At 41.4% G+C, this 27,086-nt stretch overlaps 1 long non-coding RNA gene across 1 annotated transcript in view; it reads right to left on the reverse strand.

Moving 5' to 3' along the window:
• LOC105465695 (uncharacterized) overlaps positions 1-9,527 on the reverse strand; it is a 34,027-nt gene extending 24,500 nt beyond the window's left edge. Inside the window, exon 1 of the long non-coding RNA XR_977733.2 lies at positions 8,095-9,527. This is a non-coding gene — a long non-coding RNA (uncharacterized lncRNA). The remainder of the gene's footprint in view (positions 1-8,094) is intronic.
• Between the last annotated feature and the right edge of the window lie 17,559 nt (positions 9,528-27,086).

The following is a 27,086-nucleotide window of genomic DNA, read 5'->3' on the forward strand; positions in this document are numbered from 1 at the left end:
TGTTTTTGACAAATTTCTTAAACTTACTAGTAAGCATGTGGTTTTGGAGTAAATTTGCTAAAATGCATTTATCCTTAGGGGCCAATATGGGTTTTTAGAAGTATAAAATGTCTGAATAAATAGATTTTCTTGATGATCATTGAAAATGATTGCCTTTAATGCAAAAGATGCATTCCTAAAGATTTTGCACTATTCAAACTCACAAGGAGTGTCCCAGGAATTGTCTTAGCTGTCCATGTTTAAACAGCCTTCTCCACAATTTTCTGGTTTCTACAATTTCTCTCTCTTTTACTGGCTCTGACTCTCTGTGAGGATTTCTACTTTCAAGACCTCCAATACTCTATATAATAGTGAAAATGTCTTGAAGCCATTACATCAATGGACTTTCCATGTCCTTTCTCCATATATGATGTTCCCCAAGAGCCATTGTGCCATCATAGTCCAAAGGGAAAGAAGAGAGAGAGTGCATGACACTTCAGAAGGGCACCAGGTATACTGTAGAAGGATCCCTAAGATTGGAAGTGAAAGTGGGACACCTGCCAATCTGGTCTTGGTGGATGATGGGAAGGAAAAAAAAGAAAAAGATTGGGCAGAAGGTTCAGACTTATAAGCTATCAATTTAATGACAGAAATGTCCGTATGGGTATAGGAAAGACCAAGAGCATTCTGGGCCTAACAGTGCCTCTGGGATGCAGCCACATCAGCATGGAGAAGGAGCCACAGACCCTCACTGGTGGAGGGCAGTGGCTAGATAGCTGCATGTGAGGCAGCATTCCAGGTTTCCCATGGTCTACACAGACCATGCACTGTAACTAGCAGTTTGCATGTACCATACTGAGGGGCACCGAGACTCGGGGTGAAAAAGAAGACGTAGTGTACTTCCCAGGCCCACAGTCTCCTGTCAGGCAGTGGTTCTAGAATAATGACCAAATGACTACACAGGCACCACGTGATTCTCAGGTCTTGTCCCCTCCACCACCACAAGTCACATGAACCTCATCCTCCTCACATCAAGATGCCCCCTTGGAAAGGTGCAGTGGGAGGTGCAGCAGGAAACAATAAAGACCAAGTCATTATTTGAAATAGGTGAGGCCTGATGAAATGGTGAGGTCACATATTGTCAAGCTTAAAGTTAGTTTTCCCTTGTGTTGAAGGATGTATTTTTAAGGGTCAAAACTATGACTCTCATCTGTTAAAGATTTTATTTCAAGTTATAAGGAAGCTAGTAAAACCAGTTCAAAGGAGAATTTACACACACACACACACACAGGCCATCCAGAAGATTGAAATGAATTTTAAAAATTGGTCAATATCCACAAGGCAATTATTAACTCATCTCCATCAAACACATTGGCAAGATCCATCTGCATTACTCTCAGTATTCTTCAACTTACAGAGTTTTAAAATAGCTCAAAGGCAATAAGGGGAGAGTTCACTAAGAAGGGTGTACTATATAGGATAGTAACCTTTTTTGCTCAAAGTCTCTCACAATTTTTCCTGATAGTTGCTACCAAAAATGAGGATTAGTCCAAATCAGTTATAGAAATTGACATTAAACCTGGGCCTGGTGGCACATGCCTGTAATCCCAGCTACTCGGGAGGCTGAGGCAGGAGGATTGCTAGAGTCCAGGAGTTTGAGACCAGTTTGGCAACACAGTGAGATCTCATTTCAAAAAAAAAAAAAAAAGTGACGTTAAGTTTTCTTTGTGTATTTTAGGAGTAACACATAGGTGGGTGGATCACGAGGTCAAGAGATTGAGACCATCCTGGCCAACATGGTGAAACCCTGTCTCTACTAAAAATACAAAAATTAGCTGGGTGTGATGGCGCAAACCTGTAGTCCCAGCTACTCGGGAGGCTGAGGCAGAAGAATTGCTTGAACCCGGGAGGTGGAGGTTTCAGTGAGCTGAGATTGCGCCACTGCACTCCAGCCTGGCAACAGAGCAAGAGTCTATCTCCAAAAAAAAAAAAAAAAAAAAAAAAAAAAAAAAAAAAAAAAAAAAAAAAAAAACAAGAAGTAACGTGTACATTTTGCAATTCTCTATGAAGTCAGCTTCCAAGATACTACTACCATCTGCCATTAATATTCATGTGAGTTATTCCTCATCAGTGCTCTGCAGAACTGAAGGTGACTCACTGAGCCAAAGTCTCTGAAAACCTGAAGCATTTGCATGCAGGGCCCTCAAAGCCAGCGCTGCCACAGTCTGGACTTTGATGAAGTGAAGAAAATACCTCTCCCCATGCTGAGTGCCAACACCATTTATACGAGGAGACCCGGTGCCATGCTCATCATCTTAGAGAACTGTCCTTCAGATTCTGTTTGGAGCCCCTCTCCCTAGGACCCAAACTTAAGTTCTTGTGGGCCAGGCCCAAGGGTGATCCGAGTGGCAGGTAATGATGGTTAGATCCATACTTTCATTCTTTGACTATTGAAGGCCTCCTTGTTCGTGATTCTATTCCATCCATCCATCCTTTCATCCATCTATCCAGTCTTCCAATTAGTCATAACAGGTCAGGCAATTGGGCTAATATTATTAAAAATTAGCAGAAAGTTCCTAAATCCCATCAACTGACACCCTTCCAGAGAGCTCTGTCTTTTATTTTAATTTTTTTTTTTAAATTTTGAGATAGAGTCTTGTTCTGTCACCCAGGCTGGAGTGCAGTGGCATGATCTCGGCTCCCTGCAACCTCTGCCTCCCGAATTTAAGCTTTTCTCTTGTCCTAGCCTCCTGAGTAGCTGGGACTACAGGCACGAGACACCATGCCCAACTAATTTTTTGTATTTTTAGTAGAGACAGGATTTCACTATGTTGGCTAAGCTGGTCTTGAACTCCTGGCCTCAGGTCATCTACCTGCCTTGGCCTCCCAAAGAGATGGTATTACAGGTATGAACCACCCTGGCTGGCCCAGAAAGCTCTGTCTTCCAATAGTGCGATATCTTGGGGAAGCAGCAAAGGGCTAGAGTCAAAGAAATTCAAACTTATTGACTTGCTCACTCTCTTTAGGCAAATTATTAACATCTGTGAAATATAGGGATGTTAATTTCCATCACCTCATAAAGTTGATGCAATAATTAGGGATTAGTTTGACAAAAAATGATCAATTACTAGGTGTGAATTCCTGTAGTCCACCACAGCTACATGTGGCTAAGTCTCAGGTTCAGCCCGATTGCCGGTAACACTCTTTTCCTCCCACTTAATATTCTTATCTTATTTCTTCATTAATCATTCATGTAAATTCTACTATTTTTATTCTTTCTGATTGGTTTACTGGCATATTATTATTCACTATCTTACTATAAAACTAATATTAGAGTCATAATGCTGTTAACTTGTTTGTAACCTCATTAATATAACTGCTTTGGGCTATAATGATCTCATCTTTCTCTTCTTAAAGTGTGCACTCATCATGAATGATTTCATTTATTCCTAGTTCTTACCACTTCCTTCTTGACTTCAGATTGCCTACTGGAATTTTCTAGTTTGTGATTTGTAACTGGGATTACTTACATGTCCAAACCCAAAGCTGCCAACCTCCCCTAGGATCTGTTCCTATTATTCTTTTTTCTTTTTCTTTTCTTTTTTTTTTTTTTTTTTGGAGACAGAGTCTCACTCTGTCACCCAGGCTAGAGTGCAATGCCATGATTCGGCTTACTGCAACCTCCACCTCCAGGATTGAAGCAATTCTCCTGCCTCAGCCACCGGAGTAGCTGAGGTTACAGGCACGCACCACCGTGTCAAGCTAATTTGTGTATTTTTCATAGAGACTGGGTTTCGCCATGTTGGCCAGGCTAGTCTCGAACTCCTGACCTCAGGTGATCTGCCCGCCTCGGCCTCCCAAAGTGCTGAGATTACAGGCATGAGCCACTGTGCCCAGCCCCTATTATCCTTTTGGTTTTAAGCGTCATGTTTATGAACAGTACAACATCTCAACTTCCCAGTTTGTGCATAACCTGGACCCTTTCCAGCTTTCCCTTGTTCTACAAAGATGGCTCTCTTCCAGGTCAATGGTAAGGGCTGGAGAGAGAAAGGGGCTAGAAAGCCCTCCAGAAGTTCAAAGCCAGCAGTTAGGAATTAAAAAGAGACAAATATTTAATTCAACATGTGAAATAACTTTCTTAACATTTTTGTTTCAAAAGTCGAATAGGCTATTCCAGGAAATGTTGAGATCCTTTTCCTGTACTGTTCAAGCTGAGACTAAAAGACCATCTTATTGAGTGGGAGAGGACAAATGAAACAGCCTCAGAGCTTCCATGTTTCCGGTTACCTCTTGGGACAACGAAGAACCAGCTCCAACCAGAGCAAGGAGACCAACACTTTCTTGCTGCCTCTTTCTTGCTCTCCATCCTAAGGAGAGGATCTTTGGGGACAAGAAATAGAGAAGAGAAGATCACTGGAGAAGGGTGTTAAAAGGAGGCTTCTGGCCAGGCACCGTGGCTCATGCCTATAACCCCAGTACTTTGGGAGGCCGAGGTGGGCTGATCGCTTGAGCCCAGGGGTTCGAGACCAGCCTGGACAACATGGCTAAATTTCGTCTCTACAAAAAATACAAAAATCAGTCAGGCATGTGCCTGTAGTCCCAGGTATTCGGAGGTGAGGTGAGAGGATCACTTGAGCCCAGGAGGTCAAGGCTGCAGTGAGCTGAGACGGCACCACTGCACTCCAGCGTGGGTGACAGATCAAGACCCTGTCTCAAAAAAAAAAAAAAAAAAGAGACTTTCTTCATTCTTATTTTTACCTTATGATTCCCACAGGACTAAAAACCTTTCGTTCAATAATTTCTATACGACTAAAAGAGCCCCAGTGAAATTTCTATTTGGGAGCAGAAGATTTACATTCATATCCGTCATCATTAAACAAATATTTATGCAATGCTGGCAATGTGCAATGTCTCATGGAGACTAAATGAGAGATTAACTGCAAAGGACACAGCCCAGAACAGCATATAAACAACAAATGGTAGGGGCCGTGTTGATACGTCACTCTGGGAAAGTTCTGTTGTTTCATTTGAGGATTAGCAAAACCCCTGTCTCCATTCTGCTTCTTTGTATTAAAATTAAAAGCTCCTCTGTTCTTTAATGTATTATGTTCATAGCATAATAAATATCTGCAACTCAACCCATGGGCATTCTGCATCTGCATTCTGCGGCCCCCTTGAACAGTGAGGAAGCATTTGTGTGTGTTCTTCCACGTGATCTAGATATAAGATCACTTGCCCCAGGACAAAGATTATCTTTGGATTTGCTTTAAGTCTAGCACAGAGCCAAATATATGAAATGTTTATAAAGATGTTCATAAAAATGTCAAAGAGGGGACTTTCCTTCATGCAATGCTTGTCATTTTTCAGCCTTATTTTAGTTATAGATGAAGAACAAAGTGTTCAATCAATGTGCATTCCTGTTTGTACTGAAGAAAAAAAATACATGTAAGGACATAAATGTTTGACTAGTTGTACGTGAAGAACTCTTATCTGGAAAGGAAGATGACAATGCTAATGATGAATTCACGGAGGAAATGCATTAGATAAAGCAGATTGTCATCTTTTGTTTCAAATCATGAAAGGGATAGGGGACATGCCTAACCATAGTGTGTCAACCAGGAGGGTATTTTACAGGTTCTTAGATATGATATTAATGACTGAGGCTGTTTCCCAGCAGGGCGTAACCACTGATTATTACCAAAAAAAGTTCAGCTTTATGATAGATGTACTGTATGACCTCTAGCATCTCTGCTGCAATTGTCTCTTTGTGTGCAGCACAGCTATGATCAACCTTATTGCCTGGCTACCTCCTGGAATATTATGAAGGTCAGTGATGTGACATTAGCAAAAGACATCCAACTCTTAGTCTTCAGCTTCAAAGAAAAGCCTGAGCCATCAGTGACAAGAAACAGATGGTCTTACTGAAGGGCAGGAAAGGAAGCTGCAAAATCTATGGTGAGAATGGCAAGGGAGAGGTTCCCAAAACCCCCACATTCTGACATCTCAGAAGCCCGTCTCTCATTATAAGACATATAAACCCTTGGTTGGTGCTCACCCTGAGGCTTCTCTGCTGTCTCTGTTCTCCTGGTCATCCTGCAAGCTTCCTGGCTTTTACCACAGGGTTTTTTGTTTGTTTGTTTGTTTTGGGTTTTTTTTTTTCTTGAAACAGGGTCTCTCTCTGTCACCCAGGCTGGAGTGCAGTGGTGCGATCTCAGCTCACTGCAACCTCTGCCTCCCAGGTTCAAGGGATTCTCCTGCCTCAGCCTCCCAAGCATGCACCATAATTACTGACTAATTTTTTGTTTTTTGTTTTTAGTAGAGATGGGGTTTCACAAAGTTGGCCAGACTGGTCTTGAACTCCTGATCTCAAGTGATCTTCCTGGCTCGGCCTCCAAAAGTACTGGGATTACAGGCATGAGCCACTGTGCCCTGCCTACCACAGGATCTTATGCAAAACCATTCAGATGGAAGAACTTTTCTTGTGCCTCTTTCCTTTTTCTCTCTTGGCGTCCTTTTCTTCAGTTTTAGAGCCCAGTGCAAAATGGCAATGTGGAATCCCATGTTAGAAAATTATTAAGAATTTCAAGATGGTGACAGCAGAATGTTAAACCGAGTATGAGGTCCTGTTAAGTGCGGGGCCATATGTGAATGATTTGATGGCACGCCCATGAAGGGGATTTGCTCCCACCTCTTTACCAACAGGCCTTCGGCCTCCATGAGAAATCTCTTCTTGGCTGGTCCAAGGGACCATAGTGCCCCAGATAGTCCCATTCTTGCTTTTTCTTCCTTGGAACCCTGCTCTCTGTCCCCACTCAGCTGAGTTTGTATGTGATAAGGTGCTGATGTTGTTATTCCAAAACAATGGAATAATAAGGTGCGAGGAGCTGGCATTTTAACTCACTCTAGAGTCTCTGGTGGAGGAATTTCTAGGGCAAAATTCTACAGGAAGGTACTCGAACCTTTTCAGTTACAGATAATTCAACCTCCTGCTTTTTCCTACCTGTGATTTGACCACGAGTGTTGGAATGTTTTTATCTATATATCCATCTGACATTTATTGAGGACCTTCTATCTCCCAGGAATGGTGCTAGGTCCTGGGAATGCAAAGGGTGATAAAATTTGTTCCCAGCCTTTGAAGAGCTTCCTTCTACTGTGATTAGCAGATACAAAGGAGATAAATCATACAAATCATACTAGTGCTGACTTCCCATGAGACACACAAAGCAGTGTGGTGATACTGGAGAATTAAGTGTAGGTGGTGAGAAGGATGGAGTGTGGAGAGCATTTTGTTTACTTGTTTTTAACTACTCTCATAGGAAAAAGCTGAGTAGTTACAAGACAGACGTGCAGAAACACAACTAATTTTATTTCTAACATTGACATGGTGTTGCTATGAATCTCACACTCTGCTTAAAGCAGAGGTCTTGTTCTATATCGCTCAGTGTACTCAATCCCATGCAGTGCTTTTTCAGCCAAATTCATATACTTTATCTCAGTATTTTCCAGCTCACACACAGTCCTTTTGGGGGTAAATACCTGATTATTTAGGGATTCTTCTCCATCTCCCTCTGAGAAAGAGTCTCCTTTCACCAAATGTGAGTCAGGGTTCTCTGAGGCCTCTTTCTGATGAGGTCCTAACCTTGAGCTTCTCTCTCTGCCCTTGTAGAATCCAGTTTGACCAAGAATCCTGCTAAGTCAGTTTAACAAAAATCCCCCTCCTTTGGAATCTGTCTTTATCCCCCACCCTCGTTCTGTTATCACCCTGGTCTGCCTTCAGCAAGAATTCTATTGAGTCCATCTAAGAAGAAATCCCCTTCTTCCTGATGTTTCCTCTTAGTAATTTTCCACTGAGAAACTCCTTCCCTTGGCTATCAACTCCCACTTGCCCTTGTTGGAGTCAGAGATGAGCCCAGCCTCTCTCCCCCACTGCAAGGGCCCAGTGCAGTGGTCTCTATACCTGTAGTGATGGTTCCCAAGTAACAAGTGTTGTGAATGATTTTCTCTTCAACACTTCTCTGCCTGCTCTTTTCTAAGTTCCTAGGGCACAGAAGTTATCATGCATTGTTTTGTATTAGGGAGGGTGACCCTCCAGTCCTCCACTCTCTGCTGACTCACCCGTGTCCTTTTTAGACATGGACCTCCCTCCGGGTGGCCTCTGCTGTGGTGGACCTGCCTGTTACAGGACGTCCAGGGCCAGGAGCTCTGAAGATAGTGCAGCCTCATCTCCACAATAACATCACACTCCTGCTGCTGACACTGCCATTGGCCTTCACTCTCCTACCTTGGGACCTGAGTACTAAGTTATGACCTCAGAATACAGGCCTTGGTGAGGCTATGTGGGGGCCACCTTCCTCAGCCCCTCCCGCAGACACAAAGGTCACGCAAGTGGAACACAGGCTCAACCGCATACTTCTCTGGAAGGCTGGCAAACCTCCCAGCTACCCGTAGGGGAACAGGGTTCCAGAACATTCTCATGTTCCCTTGAAACTGTATGTATCTACCTACCCCCACCCCACCTCAGATTCTGGGCCCGATGCAAGAGCCAGAGGATCTTCCTGCCTCCTCCGTGACCTCTCCACTCCCAACTCCTTTGGGCTTTTCCACTGAGAGAAGGGAACTGCCTCTTATCCTGCATTCTTTCTAGATCTGTGATCCACTCTGCAGTTAGCCCTCTAAGTTTAGTTTCTTGATATGTGGAATGTAAACTGAGAGTTCTCAGAAAACTCCTGTCTCTTGAAAGCCTGATTTCTGAATCTGCTCTCTCCTTATGGACTTTAACATGTAAACCCAAAGCTGAGCAACAGCTTTTTTCTTCCACTTGTCTCTGTCTTCCTCTTTCCTGGGGCCAGGTCTGCATAGTTTACAGAATACTGAGCAAAAATTCAGAACTACTGGGAAGGGAAAAGAAAACTGTTTCAGATGCTCCACTAGGTCCAGGAGTGGGAACTTTATCCCATAAATATTAAGTGCCACTGAAGACTTTTTTTTAGAAAAGGAGTGCCACTGAGCAGAGGCAGAGCTTAGATACAGGCTGTGTCTGGTCCAAGCAGTTGCAAGCATTTAAAATCAAGAGATTTCACATACAAGTCTGGTTTTCTAGCTTCTCTTAAACGAAGATCTGGCAAAAGTGGACTCCTATTCCAGCAAACCAACAAATGGCTGCGGCTGAGGAGTGTTCACCTTTTCTGGATGGACACAATCTTCTTATTTTATCATAGTCCCAGTCAGCCCACTTCATTAATTTCTGGTACCTTCCTGGGCCCTGCACCTTCCTCATTTATTGCCCCTACCTCCAGGGATTTGTGAAAGATAGATTTGAGGGGCACCAAAAATAGTACCAAAGAAACCAATCAGGATGCTGTCAGGGAGGTCAGGTGAGAGCTTCTGGGGGGTTAATTTAGAGCACTTTGAGTAACGAGGGAGAGGAGAGTCAGATTAAATGTGGGCGGGGGGCGGTGGCTCATGCCTATAATCCCAGCACTTTGGGAGGCTGAGGTGGGCAGATCACACGAGGTCAGGAGTTCAAGACCAGCCTGGTCAACATGGTGAAAACCTGGCTCTACAAAAACACAAAAGTTAGCCGGGCATGATGGCTGGTGCCTGTAATCCAAGATACTCGGGAGGCTGAGGCAGGAGAATTGCTTGAACCCAGGAGGTACAGTTTGCAGTGAGCCGAGATCAAAATTGTGCCACCACTGCACTCCAGCCTGGGAGACAAGAGTGAGACGCTGTCTCAAAAAAAAAAAAAGAAAAAAGATTAAAGAGTGTGGGGAGGTGACCTGGGCAATGAGAAGTGAGAGGAAGAGGACAAGAATGACAGCCAGGTTTCAGGCCTAAGTAACCAGTGAACTAGTGAAAAGTTAGCTGAAGAGTTAGGACACTATGGTGGCTCACGCCTGTAATCCCAGCACTTCGGGAGGTCAAAGCGGGCAGATCACCTGAGATCAGGCCAATATGGCGAAATCTCATCTCTACTAAAAATACAAAAAATTAGCTGGACACGGTGGCTTGAGCCTGTAATCCCAGCTACTCGGAAGGTTGAGACAGGAGAATCACTTGAACCCAGGAGGCGGAGGTTACAGTGAGCCAAGATTGTGCCACTGCACTGCACTGCAGCCTGGGTGACAGAGAGAGACTCCGTCTCAAAAAAATAAAAATAAAAAGATTAAAGAGTGTGGAAAGATGACCTGGGCAAAGAGAAGTGAGAGAGAGGAAGAAGACAAGAACGACACCCAGGCTTCAGGCCTGAGTAACCAGTGAACTGTTAGCTAAAGACTGAAGATGCTAGGAAGCCAAGTTTGAGAATACTGAGTTTGAGGGACCTGAGAGACAATTAGCTGAAGATATTCACCAACTGGAAGCACACTAGCGTGATCTAATATAAAGATACAATTTTGATATTAACAGTATATAAGCATAAGTTAAAACCATGAGAGTTTTGTCAGGAAAGGAATAAAAATCTTCCTCAAAACCCATAAGTTTTTTATTTTTATTTTTCATTGAGAGGGGTTTTCATTCTGCCGCCCAGGCTTGAGTGCGGTGGCAAATCATGATTTATTGCAACCTCCACCTCCTAAGCTCAAGTGATCCTCCCACCACCTCCCAAGTAGCTGAGACCCCAGGCGCACACCACCACGCCCGGCTAATTTTTTGTTGTTTTTTTGATAGAGACGGGGTTTCACCATGTTGCCCAGGCTAGTCTCAAACTCCTGGACTCAAGCAATCCACCAGCTTCAGCCTCCCAAAGTGTTGAGATTACAGATGTGAGCCACTACGCCATGCCTCCTATGAGTTCTTAGTTGGGACAGACTCCTGTCACAAAAGACAGATGAACAAGAGGAAAACAAACACATTTATTAACACATGCAGTGCACATCACACTGGAGAAAATTCAGTAAGAACGATTTCAAAGCAGCGGCCTAGAACTCTGGCTCCTCAAGTGTCTTCAACAAAGAACAATCAATTTGTAGAGAAACGACAAGATGAAGGAGAGTAGTCTTAGGCTTCCAAAGAGAGGAAACTGTGGGAAGGTAAATATGGGAGAAAACTAACAGAATGATGTTTGTTTGCAGATTCCTTCGGTGCTGTATCTGGGCTGATGAGACTATAAAGCTCTCCAGCAGAGGGGAATTTACATCCTGTCTTCAAGGAGGGAAAAAGCAGGATAGGGAGAGTTTCCCCTTTGTCTGCTGCTTCTTAATGATCTTTAGCTCAAAAATAATTTTTGTCAACAAGGCATATTTTGGATTGACATATTCTGGTTTTCTATAGTTTCTTCTCCCATTTCTCTCTTCTCCACCCCTTCCCCACACCACGCATAAAAAAAGACAACACAGACACTTGCTCTCAACTTTGATGTCAGGCCCAGTGAGTGCCACTTACTCCACTCAAGTAAAGCAACTCCTAATGACATCCCAGCTAGCCGTTGTCATAGCCAACAAACACCAAAGACTATGGGAACGTTGTCCTTCATTTACTTCACCCACAAAAACTTTATAAAGCCAAAATTTCGTTTGTGTTTAGTTAAATATTCCCTAGAACCCTCCTGTCTTTACTCTTTTCTTGACTGACATTTGCTTATTCCTTAAGTTTCTGTGTAAATGCTTCTTCCTCAAAGTACCCTACAGTGCACCAAATTCTAAGTCACTTAGTAATCATCTTCCATTTCACCCTTCACCTTACATTCTCAGTATCTATCAGAAATTATAGTTAAACACTTGTACAATTATTTGCTTCGTGTCTACTGCCCAACTAAATTAAAGGACAAGGAGAACAGGGAATGTTGTTTGCTTTTGTTTTCACTGGTGTCTGCAATAGACCTGACTCACAGAGGGAATTCACGACTGTTTATTAAATTGATTAAAAATAGTTTAGGTCAAGCTTTTTAAAAAATACTTTTTTAAAAAAAATACACAATATACTTCCTCACCTGCCCATGAGGGAAGAATTGTTGTGGGAATTTGCTCTTCTAGAAACAACTAGGAATATAGACAAAATATGTGAAATAATGTTTTTCAGATATTTAGACAGCAGGCACAGCTGGATTGTGATCCTCTGGGAGAAGAGAAACAAACCAGGTGACCCTCTGATGGTTACAGGTTTCTGTGTGGAGACAACTTCCAGACCACAGGAAGAGGAAAGAAAGTCTGGTGATCTCTTTAAATAGAGGAGACAGATATAGAAGATTGGAGACACTGAGATTTCTGCTATGTGTGTGGCAGAGTGCCAGAGAGGGAAAAATTGCACAAGGAAAAGAATCCAACGATCCCCTTAGGCCCAGATACTAATACTCCTTGGCTGAATACTAATCTGTGCATGGTAGGCTAAATTTCCATGAGGCTGAGGAAAGAATAACTGCCACAGTAATATAAGCTAAACAACTTCCTGAACTCAAACACATCTGGGAGAAATTTGGATCCCTACCAGCCGGAATGGAGTGGCCTCACTGAATACCCAGTGCATTCAGTAAGGACTCCAGAAGGGTTATGTCTTAGTAGTAAGTCTAAACTAGCTCTAGAATAAAGACTATTTTACAATGATCCTAAGAAAGCTTAAAAACAAGTATCGAAAATCAAGCGGATGACAAGTTATCTCATTTCTTGCTTCATAATATTCAGCATTTTGAAGAAAGATAACAAAATTGAAACACTCAACAGCATAGAATTCATAATGTCTACCATTCAATGAAAAATTACTAGATATGCAAAACAAAAGCCACAAAATGTGATCCATAATCAGGGAGATAATTAGTCAATAGGAACAACCAGGGCTGGTCTGAAGGTAATGAGTTATTTTAATTTACTGTTCACAGTCAGTTACAGATCAAATCTTGTATTCTATGCTTTCACCCCTCCTCACTATTACACTTGACTAGTCCTGAAAACAGGTTGAGAGAGAGAGAGAGAGAGAGAGAGAGAGGAGAAATAGCCAATACAAATGATGAAATTAGCATATAAGAATATTTTAAAGTTTAAAAGTAGTCTGGCCCAATTGCTCAAGCCTGTGATCTCAGCACTTTGTGGGGCCAAGGCTGGAGGATCACTTGAGTCCACGAATTTGAGGCCAGCTTGGGCAACATAAGGATACCCTCCAATCTTTACAAAAAGTAAATATAAAAAAATTAGCATGGAAGCACACACCTGTGGTCTCAACTACTCACTACTCAGGAAACTGAAGAGGGAGGATTGCTTGAGTACAGGTCAAGGCTGCAGTGAGCCATGTTCATACCACAGCACTCTAGCCAGGACAACAGAGCAAAACCCTGTCAGAACAACAACAAAAGAAAACAGTTATTACAATTACGATCATGTTATTTAAAGAAAAACATAAACAAAATAAGGAAAAAAATGGGAGCTATAGAGAGAACAATATGGATATTACAGGGCTGAAAAATACAACACATAAAATGTAAAATTTATTAGACTGAATTTATGGCAGATTGGATCCAACAGAAGAAAAGATCAGTGAACTTGAAAATAATGGCAATATAAACTATTCAAGCTTAATCACAGAGAGAAAAAATACCAAAAAGTTAATAGACCTCAGTGACCTGTCAGAGAATACTGAGCAGTCTAATGGAGTCTCAGAAAACAAGGAAAAAGACATAGAAATATACATATATATGTATATTTACTTATTTAAGAATATTGGCCAGAAAATTCCAAATTTTGTGAAAATTATATATGCCCAGATCCAAGAATCTCAACAAATGTGAGGATATATATATATATGTGTGTTTATAATTATGTATACACACACACACACACACACACACATATATCTTTCCTGATAGTTTCTTCTGTAGATGTCAGTCTTCCATAAGTTCTGGCTAATAAATTTTTCATTTTATCTATTATATTTTTCAGCCCTGTAATATCCAGTTGTTTTCTTTCGTTATATATATATATACACACACACACACACTCTCAAACTACAACAGACATCATAATCAAATTTCTAGAAACCTCTGATAAAGAGAAATTTTTTAAAACAGCTACAGGAAATAGAGAACAATGATACCAAATACCACATATTCATCATTATATGGCATTATGTGGCTGTTTTTAGCAGGAAGATTAAAAATGATATCTTCAAAGTGATGAAACAAGATCCTGATCACTTAAAACTATATGGAAAATTAGTAATAATATCTTTCAAACAAAACTGAGAAAAATGTCATCAGTAGAGGTAGTACAGCTCGAAAATTCTTCAGGCACAATGAAAACAACAGACGGAAAATGCTAGAAAAACAAATATGTAAGTATGACTTCTTTCCTCACACAAACAAAATTCTCCCAAAAATAATTGTTTAAAGCAAAAAGTAATGCCAATCTATTTTGCGGGGTTTATAATACATGCAAAAGCATAAGGAATGACAAAAAATAGCATAAAGCATAGGAAGGAAGAAACGGAAGTATACTATGGTAAGGATTTTACATTAAATATGAAAGGCTGTAATATTACTTGAAGACAGATTGTGATAAGTTAAAAATGTATGTTCATAACATAAAATCTAGACAAAATAAAGAGATACAGTGAATAAATCCATTATAGAGAGAAAATACTCAATCCCAAAGATAGTAACGCAAGAGACAGGGAAAAGAACAAAGAACAGATAAAACAAATAGAATTTATCTATCAAGATGGTAGGCTTCAATTCAACTATATCAATAATTACATTAAATGTAAATAGCCACTATTTTACATTTGGATTTCACATTTTTACATGTACATCCACCCCAATTCAAAGGCAGAGATTGCCAGACTATATGAGAAGAAAGACCCACTGTGAGTTGCTACAGGAAATAGACTTAAATATAAAGACATATATAAGTTCAAAGTAAAAGAATGAAAAAAATTATACCACGTCAATACCAATCATGAGAAATCTAGAGTAACTACGTTAATGTCAGACAAATGGACTTCAGAAAAAAGACTATTATCAGGGATCAATAAGATCACATCATAATAACAGAATCAATTCAACAAGAGGGCATAACAATCCTAAAAATATGTACTTAATAACAAAGTTTCAAAATATATAAAACAAAAACTGATGGATTGATTGACAGGAGAAATATTCAAATCCACAATTATAAAGATTTCAATACTTCTTTCTCAGTACTTGATAGAAAAGGTCAATAGAAAATCAGTAAAAATCGACTGGGCGCGGTGGCTCATGCCTGTAATTCCAGCATTTTGGGAGCCCAAGTTGGGTGGATCACAAGGTCAGGAGTTTGAGACCAGCCTGGCCAATATGGTAAAACCCCAGCTCTACTAAAAATATAATGATAAACCAACCGGGCGTGGTGGCGGGCGCCTGTAGTCCCAGCTACTCGGGAGGCTAAGGCAGAATTGCTTGAACTCGGGAGGTGCAGGTTGCAGTGAGCCAAGATCACACCACTGCACTCCAGCCTGGGAAATAAAGCAAGACTCCATCTCAAAAGAAAAAACAAGAAACAAAACAAAACAAAAAAACAGAAAGAAAGAAAGAAAATCAGTAAAGATCTGGAGACCTTAACAACACCATCAGTTCACTTGGCCTAATAAAATGTTATACCCAAATAGGCTACTTGGCCTAGTAGAATGCTGCACGGCTGGTGCTGCTACACCCAGCAAGACACACATTCTTTTCAAATGCACATGGAACATTCACTAATATAGACCATATGCTAGACCATAAAACACATTGCAATACATGTAAAAGTACTTTATTCACACAGAGAATGTCCCCTGACCAAAATGAAATTAAACTAAAAGGTTTATTAAAATGATACCTGAAAAATCTCCAAATATTTCGAAATTAAACTATACAGTTCTGAGTAGCTCATGGATCAAAAAGAAAATAGAAGGAAAGAAAACACAGGTACAAGTTATCCCTGCTTTGCACAGGTCCTAATATGCACAGATGTCAGTTACCAAAAAATAACACCAGTCCCCCAACAACATGGTTCAAATTTCAGCTACCACATTTCTGTTACCACAGTATATTAGCTGCAAGCAATTCCATAAAATATAAACTTCATTCTTAGCACATCAGTCCATGAATAATTATACAAGTAACATCATGAGTATCATGATCTGTGACCAATCACATCCCTTCTTCTAAAGGCTGTTGGTGATTGGTTGCTGTGCATTTCATACTCAGTTCACACACATATAGGAAAGCTGTTTCCTCTTTGGCTCCCATTGATAAACTCACATGGCATTTTACAAAATTCGATGACCAAAAGAAGAAATTGACCAACAAAGATGAAAATGCAGCAAGCAAACAAAAAGTTATAACGTTGAAAGCGAAACATTTGTATTGAATGTAGATGGAATTACAGACAAAAATAGCTGATATGGAAATGTTAATATTATCACTTTTTGAGAGACTAGGTACGCAAAGGACTTGATGAAAGTAACAAATGAAAAGAGCATTTATGATGAAAAGGATGAAGGTGTGTCCCAAAAAAAGTGATGTCAGCAAAAATTTTACATGACAGGAACTCTCAGATATTTCACGCCATTGAAAATACAAAGAATAAGAAGTTGGAAGTTGACCTAAACTTAGAAAGGAGTTTGACAATTCACAGAGGCAAGGAAAAGAAGATCACTTCATATCATAAATTACACAATGAGAAAGCATCAAGCATTGTCCAAACTACTCCTGATAACATCTTTTAAATTGCATAACACATACATAATATAAAATTTACCATTTTAACTATTTTTAAGTATACAGTTCAGTGGTATTGCATACATTCATACTGCTGTGTAACTATCACCACCATCCATCTCCAGAACTTTTTCATTTTCCCAAACTGAAACTCTACATTCACGCTCTCATAAGTTGTTTGTGGGTTTTTTTCCCCACAGAGTTTATTGGGTTTATAACTGGAGGAAGTCACATGTGTACAAAACGAAGCTCACACTATCCCAAAGCAGAGTAGGAACCGAGAGCTGACTGATAAGTTTTTACAAAGACACAAAATACTTTTGTTCTTAATGTTTCTAATATTTTAAATTATAGTATTAAAAAGTTTCACATTTTTTCATTTTCCTACACATTTATAAAAGACAATAAAAGTTTTTAATGTCACGATAAAAAATGTAAAAGGTCACAGAACAGTTGTAATTTTTTTCTATTTATTATTAAGATCACTTTGCAAGATTTCAGCTAGCATCATTGTTTTCATGGTTCTTTCCTACTAGATAAAGCAAGGATTGTCTTGTGAGGTATATATAAAAATTCGTGAGGTACATCAAAGTTCTTTAAAGGAAAATTCAAAGTCCTGCATACTTACATTAGAAAAGAAAATCCCTCCTAGCACTTTGGAAGGCTGAGGTGGGCAAATTGAGAGGTCAGGAGATCGAGACCATCCTGGCTAACATGGTGAAACCTCGTCTCTACTAAAAATACCAAAAATTAGCCGGGCGAGGTGGCGGGCGCCTGTAGTCTCAGCTACTCAGGAGGCTGAGGTAGGAGAATGGCGTGAACCCGGGAAGCAGAGCTTGCAGTGAGCCAAGATGTTGTCACTGCACTCCAGCCTGGGCAACAGAGCGAGACTCCGTTTCAAAAAAAAAAAAGAAAAAGAAAAGAAAATCCTGAAGTCAATCATCTAAGGTTTCACCTTAAAGCTAGAAAAAGAAGAGAAAACTTAACCCGAAGAAAGGAAATCATAAAGAGCAGGAATTAATGTATAGAAAAATGCATAAACAACAGAGAAAAATAAATGAAATCGAATGACCCAGCAATAGTATTCCTAAGATGTAAATAAAAGAAATGAAAACATGCCCATGCAAAGATTGGTACCTATTCATTATAACCCAAGCTAAAAACAAGACAAATAGTCATCAAGAAGTAAATGGAAAAATAAATTGTGGAGTATCCATTCAATGGCATGCCACTACTCTCCAACAAAAAAGAACAAACCGGCAGGGTTCGATGGCTCATGCCTGTAATCCCAGCACTTTGGGAGGCCGAGGCAGGCAGATCATGAGGTCAGGAAATGGAGACCACCCTGGCTACCACGGTGAAACCCCGTCTCTACTAAAAATACAAAAAACTAGCCGGGCATGGTGGCAGGCACCTGTAGTCCCAGCTACTCGGGAGGCTGAGGCAGGAGAATGCCGAGAACCCGGGAGGCGGAGCTTGCAGTGAGCCGAGATCGCACCACTGCACTCTAGCCTGGTCCACAGAGCGAGACTCCATCTCAAAAATAAATAAATAAATAAATAAATAAATAAAAGGAATAAACTACAAGTTTATGCAACAACATAAATCTTAACATTTTGAAAGCATTATGCTGTGTAAAAACAAAGCCAGATGTCAAAAGGTACATATGGTATAATTCTATTTCTATGAAAATCTGGGACAGGAAAATCTAATCTGTATTGATTGAAAGTGTATTAGTGGCTGCCTGGTACCTGGCGGGAGCTGAGGGGATTGACTATCAAAGGGCATGAGGAAACGTTTTAGAGTGATGGAAATATTCTATATTTTGTTTGTTATGGGGTTACTTCGTGTCTATATTTGTTAAAACTTGCCAAACTGTACATTTAACATGTGTGCATTTAATTGAAAATAAAATAAAAAATAATTATTAGGAATCCCAAAATGTGAATTTGAAGAATATGTTTATGTAACCGTGGATTCTTGTGAATCAAGAGTGCGGATGGTGGTATGGGGGTGGGGGCAGGTGGAGTGCACATGTTTACAATCATGCCTGTTTGAGTTCAGGGGTGTGTATATGTGTGTGTGTGTGTGTGTGTGTGTGTGTGTGGTGATGGTGGTAGTGAGAGAGCCTTCATTGTATAACTATTTTCAACAACAAAATTCAGTCAACAATAAGAAAAACTGCAGCCTTCTGCATAGTCTACCTTAAATGCATCGGCACTGAGAACTAAAGGCACGTTCTCTGCCAATGTGTAATTTACAACCTAATGCTCCACAACAAAGTGAGTTTATCTCTCTCCAAGTTCCCTAACAACAAGCCACCTACTTCCTCGGGGTTTTTTTCCAGGAACTAGGTCTTTCAGGCAACTGATGGGTAATAGTCGCCTCCTCCCCCCCTCCACCCCCCCCCCACCCTCTCTCTCTCACTCACACACACACACACACACACACACACACACACACACACAGCGCGCAGTACTTCCTGGGGGAATTCAGACCCAATCTGAGCTAGTTTTTGGAAGCCTGACAGTTCCTCTACAGCTAGCAAACCAATGCCAAGCCTAGTGGGCCAATCTGCCCGGAAGCATCACTTCCAGAAGACGTGGCCTGAGCTCGGCTTCTTCCAGGACTGGACTGGAAGTCCACTGGAAGTCTGTGTTTTCTGCTGCTATAGGCACGTGCAGGCTGTGGAAATTGCTGGGGCTCTGCTTCACCAGTGTCCGTTCAGTGTTGCTTCTGTTCATTCTTCCATAGAGCACTGTTTGTAAAGCCCAGAAGCTGCCTAAACTTCTCTTCTCTTGTTAAGCACTTTCTTCACACGTTACTTCTTTTAAGTAGTTGCACATGATATTCCAAAGTTGCATTCACATAGCATTCTCTTTTGCTGGATGTTACAAATGATTGAGCTTGGTAGAAGTCACAGAACTTCTTGTTTTCTTAACCTGCGACTTACAGGAGGTTATGTACTACACTAGAATAAACCACACCCAGTCCTTTGATCCATACGCTTTAGCACTCAAGTTGATGATGTCAGATATTAAACATTCAATAATAGTACTCCAAACCAAAAAAGATATGCATTGTTTTTTCCAGTCTTCAAGGTTTAGAATGTGATTGTGTCATATGAGAGACACTAGCCTCCTTGCCCGAGACTGAATCTAGAGTAGACAATGCCCACCGCACAGACAGACAAGCAATGCAGAGATATATACTGAGAGATTTCTTCTCCTTGCCCATCCACAGCTTCCTGTTGGGGATCTGAACTTGACTTCCAAGGTCTCTGACTCCCCAATCAAACCAAGTCCACTTTAATCATTTCCAATTCCCTCTCTAATGTCCTGGGACTGGATAGAGACAGGCAGATGAACAACTTACATGTTAGGTTGGAAATCTCAAGACTCTAATGTTAATCTAAAACATAAATGCATTTTCTTTCACTGCAGCAGAGTTTCTTCTGCTCCCACAAAAAGCTGGCCAAGAAAAGCCAAGTGAAATCTCTTGGGAGAATAGATGAATGTCACAACCAGAGTCACATTATCAAGAATGAGGCTGACCTGAGTTATATGACAGATGAAGAACGTTATAGGATTGATGCCTGTTATCAGGTCAGAATCACATTGCAAGCCAAATCCTATTTAAGATGTATGTGGTTAACACTCGCTGCTAGGGTGCTCTTTTGCACTGTTCAGGAATAAAAACAGGCTGCTCTCAGCTCAAGTGTCCTCATGGCACCAGGGCAAAATACACAAACATGGCACTGGTACCTGTCCAGAAATGAAGAAAGGTTACCAGAAAATGGCCAAGCCAATCAACCGCGATCTTGTGCATATTTTTAAATGTGTTTTCAAGTTTAATTTGAAGGTAGACATAGTAGTTTCAGCCAACCGTCAAAGTGAAACAACTTAACGTACTCCTTTGACCTATTGCCACCTCTTGATACAAGGCAAGATGGAAAAACTTAGAATATAAATCCCACATTTATAGCATGTGTACTGCCTCTCTGATCTAGATAGAGAAACTGGGTGGGAGGGTTGGGACGGGGGGTAGAAGTTCCTCTTAAGCTCAAACTCCCCAGAAACTTTTTTCCTACAGTTGTAAAAGTATTGGTAATTTTTAAAATAAGTTTACTCTGTATTTTACAAACATTACTCTTGAGAGCCTCATCTCACCAGAAGCAGAAGTATCCAGTATTGTGGCCTATAATAAGGCCCCCGGGGTATTTCCAACCAGACTGGCAACGAGAAGCAATAGAATCACCTAACAAAGGAAACATCATTCTTGTGCATTACCTAACAATTGTTGAGCCCCGACATGTTCAATCAAAATAAAGAAGCGTTAGAGAATAATGTGAACACTCACTGACCCCCAGACAGACCCCACAAATTGGCAATTACCTTGGTGAACTCGTTACTCTCCAAAATCTGGTCCATAATTTTGTAGGTGCAGAAATGATGTTGTAAGTGTCCCAGGGTTGGCTAGACTGGAGATGCTGACTCACTCAAAGCCCACGAGAAAATGATGTATAAAGTTAGAATGCAAATCGAGAATTTTACACTCATGGTGGCCTGAGCAGCCCCTTCCCTTATTTTAAACAAGTTACATTAACATCAGGTTGGTTGTTAATTTATTTAATTTTATTTATTTTTATTTTATTTTATTTATTTATTTATTGAGACAAAGTCTCGCTCCGTCACCCAGGGTGGAGTGCAGTGGCATGATCTCGGCTCACTGCAACCTCTGCCTCCCGGATTCAAGTGATTCTCATTCCTCAGCCTTTCGAGTAGCTGGGACTCAGGCGCCCACCACCACGCCCAGCTAATTTTTGTATTTTTAATAGAGACGGGATTTTGCCAAGTTGGCCAGGCTGGTCTCAAACTCCTGGCTTCAAGTGATCCACCTGCCTCAGCCTCCCAAAGTGCTGGGATTATAGATGTGAGCCACCACGCCCAGCTAGACTGGTTGTTAGGCATGGAGTGCCAAGAAAGGTAATGAGGGCACAATGGCATTAGACCCTGATGGCCTGTTATTTCCATTTCTTTCTTTCTTTTCTTTTCCTTTTTTTTTTTTTCTCTGTTGCCCAGGCTGGAATGTAGTGGCCCGATCATGGCTCACTGCAACCTCTGCCTCGCGGGTTCAAGCGATTCTCCTGCCTCTGCCTCCTGAGTAGCTGGGACTACAGGTGCACGCCACCATGTCCGGCTAATTTTTGTAATTTTAGTTGAGACGGGGTTTCACCATATTGGTCAGGCTGGTCTTGAACTCCTGACCTCATGATCCACCCGCCACGGCCTCCCAAAGTGCTGGGATTACAGGCGTGAGCCACTGCGCCTGGCCCATTTCTAAATTAGAGATAGACTTGCCAGACAAACCAAATACATAGTCACTGACAGAGTACCTTCTTCTCAGCCACATGCTTTTATGGGTCTTTTTGTCATCTGTGCCTGCTGCTGATTAATTCCCTATCTGGTTGACATTTCTTTTTTCTCTGTGTTCCTACATTCTGTTAAGTTTACCGGTAGTCATTCAGTAGAGTTACTCTCTATGGCTGTGCTGGTCTGGCAAGCTCCTTTCTGAATTTCACTCATCAAATGCAGTCTCATTTCAAGTTGTTAGAGAGCATTTCCCCAAGTGCCACCTACATTCTGAGAGGATATAAAGATATTTGATGAAAACCTGCCAACCATGTGGTTTGGTGATAGTCGGTGCCTCTTGGGAGGGGCAGAGCTTCAGAATAGGAGAGAGAAGGCGTCAGTTACCATGATGATTGTGTATTTAAGGGGTTTTTTTCCTTAAAGGAATATTTGGCTGCAGGATCACTAAGGTGTGACGATGGAGGAAGAAGGAAAGAAAAAAGATACTAATCAACACCTGCAGGTTGGAGGTGTGGCAACCACATAGCAGTTCTTGATAGCTTCCAACTTAGTGAAGTTTTTACTGAGCCCCTATCACGTTCAGGGTACAGAGCTCTGCTCTATGAGGCTTTCAGGGAAAATGAGGACAACTTGTTACAAATGATTAATGAACTTGTCTCTTCTTGCCTGGCCAGTACATCAATTTCCCCTCATTGGCCTGGAATATCTAGAAGGAAGGAGGGATACAGGGGAATTAAGGGGATTGTTAGAGAAGGAATCCAGTGAAATAGAAGATAATAGTCACCTTCTGGCATTCCATAATAGGACTTTGCAGCATGACATTAGCTTTATAAACTTGCCTAATACCTTGACAAAAGAGTATTTCCATGTCTTTATCTGTTCTTTAGCTTACAGATGAGTCTGCCCGACCAGCCAGATCACAGAGTTCTGATAAGGTAATTCAAGAACAGGAAGTGGGTTAGTGAAGGCCAGTGTGTGAGGTGGGGAAAGGGGAATGTTCCTTTCGAATCACAGAGAAGTGGGAAGAAGAAAAGGAGGAAGGTGGGGGAGGCAGGAGAGCCACACGAATGTCCCATTTGTCCTTTCCTGACTTTTGACCTAGAGTAGGAGTATATCCAGCTAATTGTTGTTATTTTCCATAGTTATGCTTATTATGGTCACTGCTGTGGGAGACCAGAACATGTCATCCCCAGATATGAAGAATTGTTGAGCTGGAACAGTTAAGAAGAAGTGGATACAGAAAAGCTCTCTACCCTCTCTCTGTTGGCCTAAAAGCAAGACATAGTTATGCAAAGATAAAAGGCATCTTCCTTCCTCCCTGCCCTCACTGGGGAGAACAAAGGTAAACACTGAGCACAATTTTGGACCCTTATTGGCCTGAAAATGTTACCAGAGAAATCTACATTAAGGGCTTTACTAACTGGCCTTTATCTGTCATTCATTTGCCTTCTCCCAAACTACCACCCCTAGGGACTCAAAATCCTTTTCCTTTGTCCTGTCACTTTTCTAAAAATTTAGTGTTCTTTGATGAAAATGCTATGTGAGCTGGAATTCAAAACCACCTCTTTGAGAACTTCTCATTACCTGGGTGTCACCCACGTATATATGAAATATATCTGTTAATAAGCTTCTGTTTGTTTTTCTCTTGCTAATCTGTCTTTTGTTACAGGGGCCAGAACCTATGGGGATTAAAGAAAAAAATTATTCTTCCCCTCCACCACAAACACTGAATTAGCAAGTACTAAACCATTGCTCTTAAAAGAAATACACAGTTGTGTTCCTGTGAGCCTCTGTTCACAGCACTTACTTTTTCTTTTTAAATAGAGTATTTTTTAGAGCAATTTTAGATTCACAGCAAAGTAAAGCAGGAAATACTGAGAGCTACCATTTACCACCTGCTCCTGCCCCTCTCCCTGCACAGCCTCCCCCACTATCAACATCCCTCACAGAGTGGTACGTTTGTTGCAGTTGATAAGCCTACATAATCACCCAACATCCATGGTTTACATTAGGGTTCACTCTTGGTGTTGTACATTCTATGAGTTGTGGCAAATGCATAATGACATATACCCACCATTATAGTATTGTATTATACAGGGTATTTTCATCACCCTAAAAATTCTCTGTGCTTTGCCTATTCATCCCTCACTTCTCCCTAACCCCTGGCAACCACTGATCTTTTTACTGTCTCCATAGTTTATGTTTTGCCTTTTCCAGAATGTCATATAGTCGGAGTCATACAGTATGGAGCTTTTCCGATTGGTTTCTTTATCTTAGTACTATGCGTTTAAGATCCCACCATGTCTTTTCATGGCTTCACAGCTGCTTTCTTTTTAGTGCTGACAAATATTCTAATGTCTGTATGTGCCACAGGGTTTTAGATCAAGTTGTGTCCTCCCAGAATTCATACGTTGAAGCCCTAACCCTCAATGGGACTATATTTGGTGATAAGGCCCTTTAAGGGAGTAATTAAGGTTAAATGAGGTCTTGTGATAGGGAATTCGTTGGATGGGACTTGTGTTCTTTTTTTTTTTTTTTTTTTGAGATGGAGTCTCGCTCTGTTACCCAGGCTGGAGTGCAGTGGCACAGTCTCAGCTCACTGCATCCTCCATCTAGTGGGTTCAAGCCATTCTCCTGCCTCAGCCTCCCAAGTAGCTGGGATTACAGGTGCCTGCCACTGTGCCCAGCTAATTTTTTGTATTTTTTTTATTAGAGACGGGGTTTCACTATGTTGGCCAGGCTGGTCATGAACTCCTGACCTCAGGTGATCCACCCGCCTTGGCCTTTCAGAGTGTTGGGATTACAGGTGTGAGCCACTGCACCCAGCTGGGACTGGTCTTCTTATAAGTAGAGATACCACAGAGCTTGCTGTCTCAAGAAAAGGCCATGTGAGGACTTAACAGGAAGGCAGCCATCTGCAATCCAGGAAGAGAGACTTCACCAGAACTGAGATCGTCTGAGGCCTTGATCTTGGACTTCTAACTGCCAGAACAGTTAGAAAATAAATTTTTGTTGTTTAAGCCACTCAATCTCTTTTATTTTGTTATATTGGCCTGAGCAAATACACACGTTTTATCTATTCACTTACTGAAGGATATCTTGAGTGCTTTTAAGTTATGGCAATTATGAATAATACTGTTATAAACATTCATGTACAGGATTTTTGTGTGGACATAAGTTTTCAACTCATGTAGGTAAGTACAAAGAAGTGAGACTGCTAGGTCATATGGTAAGAGTATTTAGTTTTGTAAAAAAAAACTGCCAAACTGACTATACCATTTTGCATTCCCACCAGCAATGAATGAGAGTTCCTGTTGCCCTATATCCTTACAAGCATTTGATGTTTTCAGTGTTCCAGATTTTGGCCATTCTAATAGGCATGTAGTGCTATTGTATTTTGTGTTTGTTTTGTTTGAGATGGAATTTCGCTCTTTTTGCCCAGGCTGGAGTGCAGTGGCACAATCCTTTTAAGTATGATCCCTTTAAAAGAATTCTTATGCATGCGTGGGTAGAGGCTGGAGGTATGTATACATGCATGCACATAGACAGAGGGAAAGAATGCCTGCAAGACTGTTTTTGTTTTTGTTTTGAGACAGAGTCTTGCTCTGTCACACAGGCTGGAGTGCAATGGCGTGGTCTCGGCTCACTGTAACCTCCGCCTCCCGGGTTCGAGCTATTCTCCTGCCTCAGCCTCCCAAGTAGCTGGGATTACAGGCATGCACCACCCACACCTGGCTAATTGTGTGTTTTTAGTAGAGATGGGGTTTCACCATGTTGGCCAGACTGGTCTCAAACTCCTGACCCCAGGTGATCCACCTGCCTCAGCCTCCCCAAATGCTGGAATTACAAGCATGAGCCACCGTGCCTGGCCCGCATTGTTGTTTTAAATTGCAATTCCCTGATGACATATGATGTGGAGCTTTTATTATGTGTTGACTTGCTATTCGTATATCTTCTTTTATGAGGTGTATATTCATGTCTTTTGCCCTTCTTTGTCAGCAGGTTATTCGTTTTCTTTTTGTTGAATTTTAAGAGCTCTTTATATATGTATTAGTTCATTCTCGCACTGCTATAAAGAAATACCTGAGATTGGGTAATTTATAAAGAAAAGAGGTTTAACTGGACCATGGTTCTGCAGGCTGTATAGGCTTCTGCTTCTGGGGAGTCCTCAGGAAACTTACAATCATGGTAGAAGGCAAAGAGGAAGCTGGCACATCTTACAGGGCTAGAGCAGGGGGAAGAGAGAGAAGGGGGAGGTGCCACACACTTTTAAACAACCAGATCTCCTGAGAACTCTGTCATGAGACAGCACTAGGGGGATGGTGCTAAACCATTAGAATCCGCCCCCATGGTCAAATCACCTCCCACCAGGACCCACTTCCAACACCAGGGATTACAATTCAACATGAGACCTGAGTGGAGACACAGATGCAAGCCATGTCAGTATATTTTGAATAACAGTTCTTTACCAGACGTGTCTTCTTGCAAATATTTCCTCCCAGTCTGCAGCTTTTTCCTTCTCTTAACAGGGAACAAGTATTTTTAATTCATTAATCAATCAGTATATAATCTTGTTTTATGTGTGTGTCTATTTTTAAACACCTTACTTAATAGGTATTATTGACTCAGTAGCACTGAACTCATGACCAGTAACACTATAACTCATGTCTGATTGAAGCTTATCTAAGACATGTTTTCTCAATCTGCCCAGGCTGATCTAATAAAATTCCACAGACTCTGTGGCTTAAAGAGCAGAAATCTATTTTCTCAAAGTTCTGGTGGCTAGAAACTCCAAGATCAATGTACCCACAGGTTTGGTTTCTGGCAACGGCTTTCTTCCTGGCTTTCAGACAGTTGCCTTGTCCAAATATGGCTTTTCCTCTGAGTGGCTTTTCCACTGAGGGGGGAGATGGGCAGGGTGGGCAGAAGAGAGAGAAAGCTCTTAGCTCTTTTTATAAAGAATTAATTTTGGCCGGGCGCGGTGGCTCAAGCCTGTAATCCCAGCACTTTGGGAGGCCGAGACGGGCGGATCACGAGGTCAGGAGATCGAGACCATCCTGGCTAACCCGGTGAAA

Source organism: Macaca nemestrina, chromosome 5, assembly GCF_043159975.1.
Source record: "Macaca nemestrina isolate mMacNem1 chromosome 5, mMacNem.hap1, whole genome shotgun sequence".
NCBI lineage: Eukaryota > Metazoa > Chordata > Mammalia > Primates > Cercopithecidae > Macaca > Macaca nemestrina.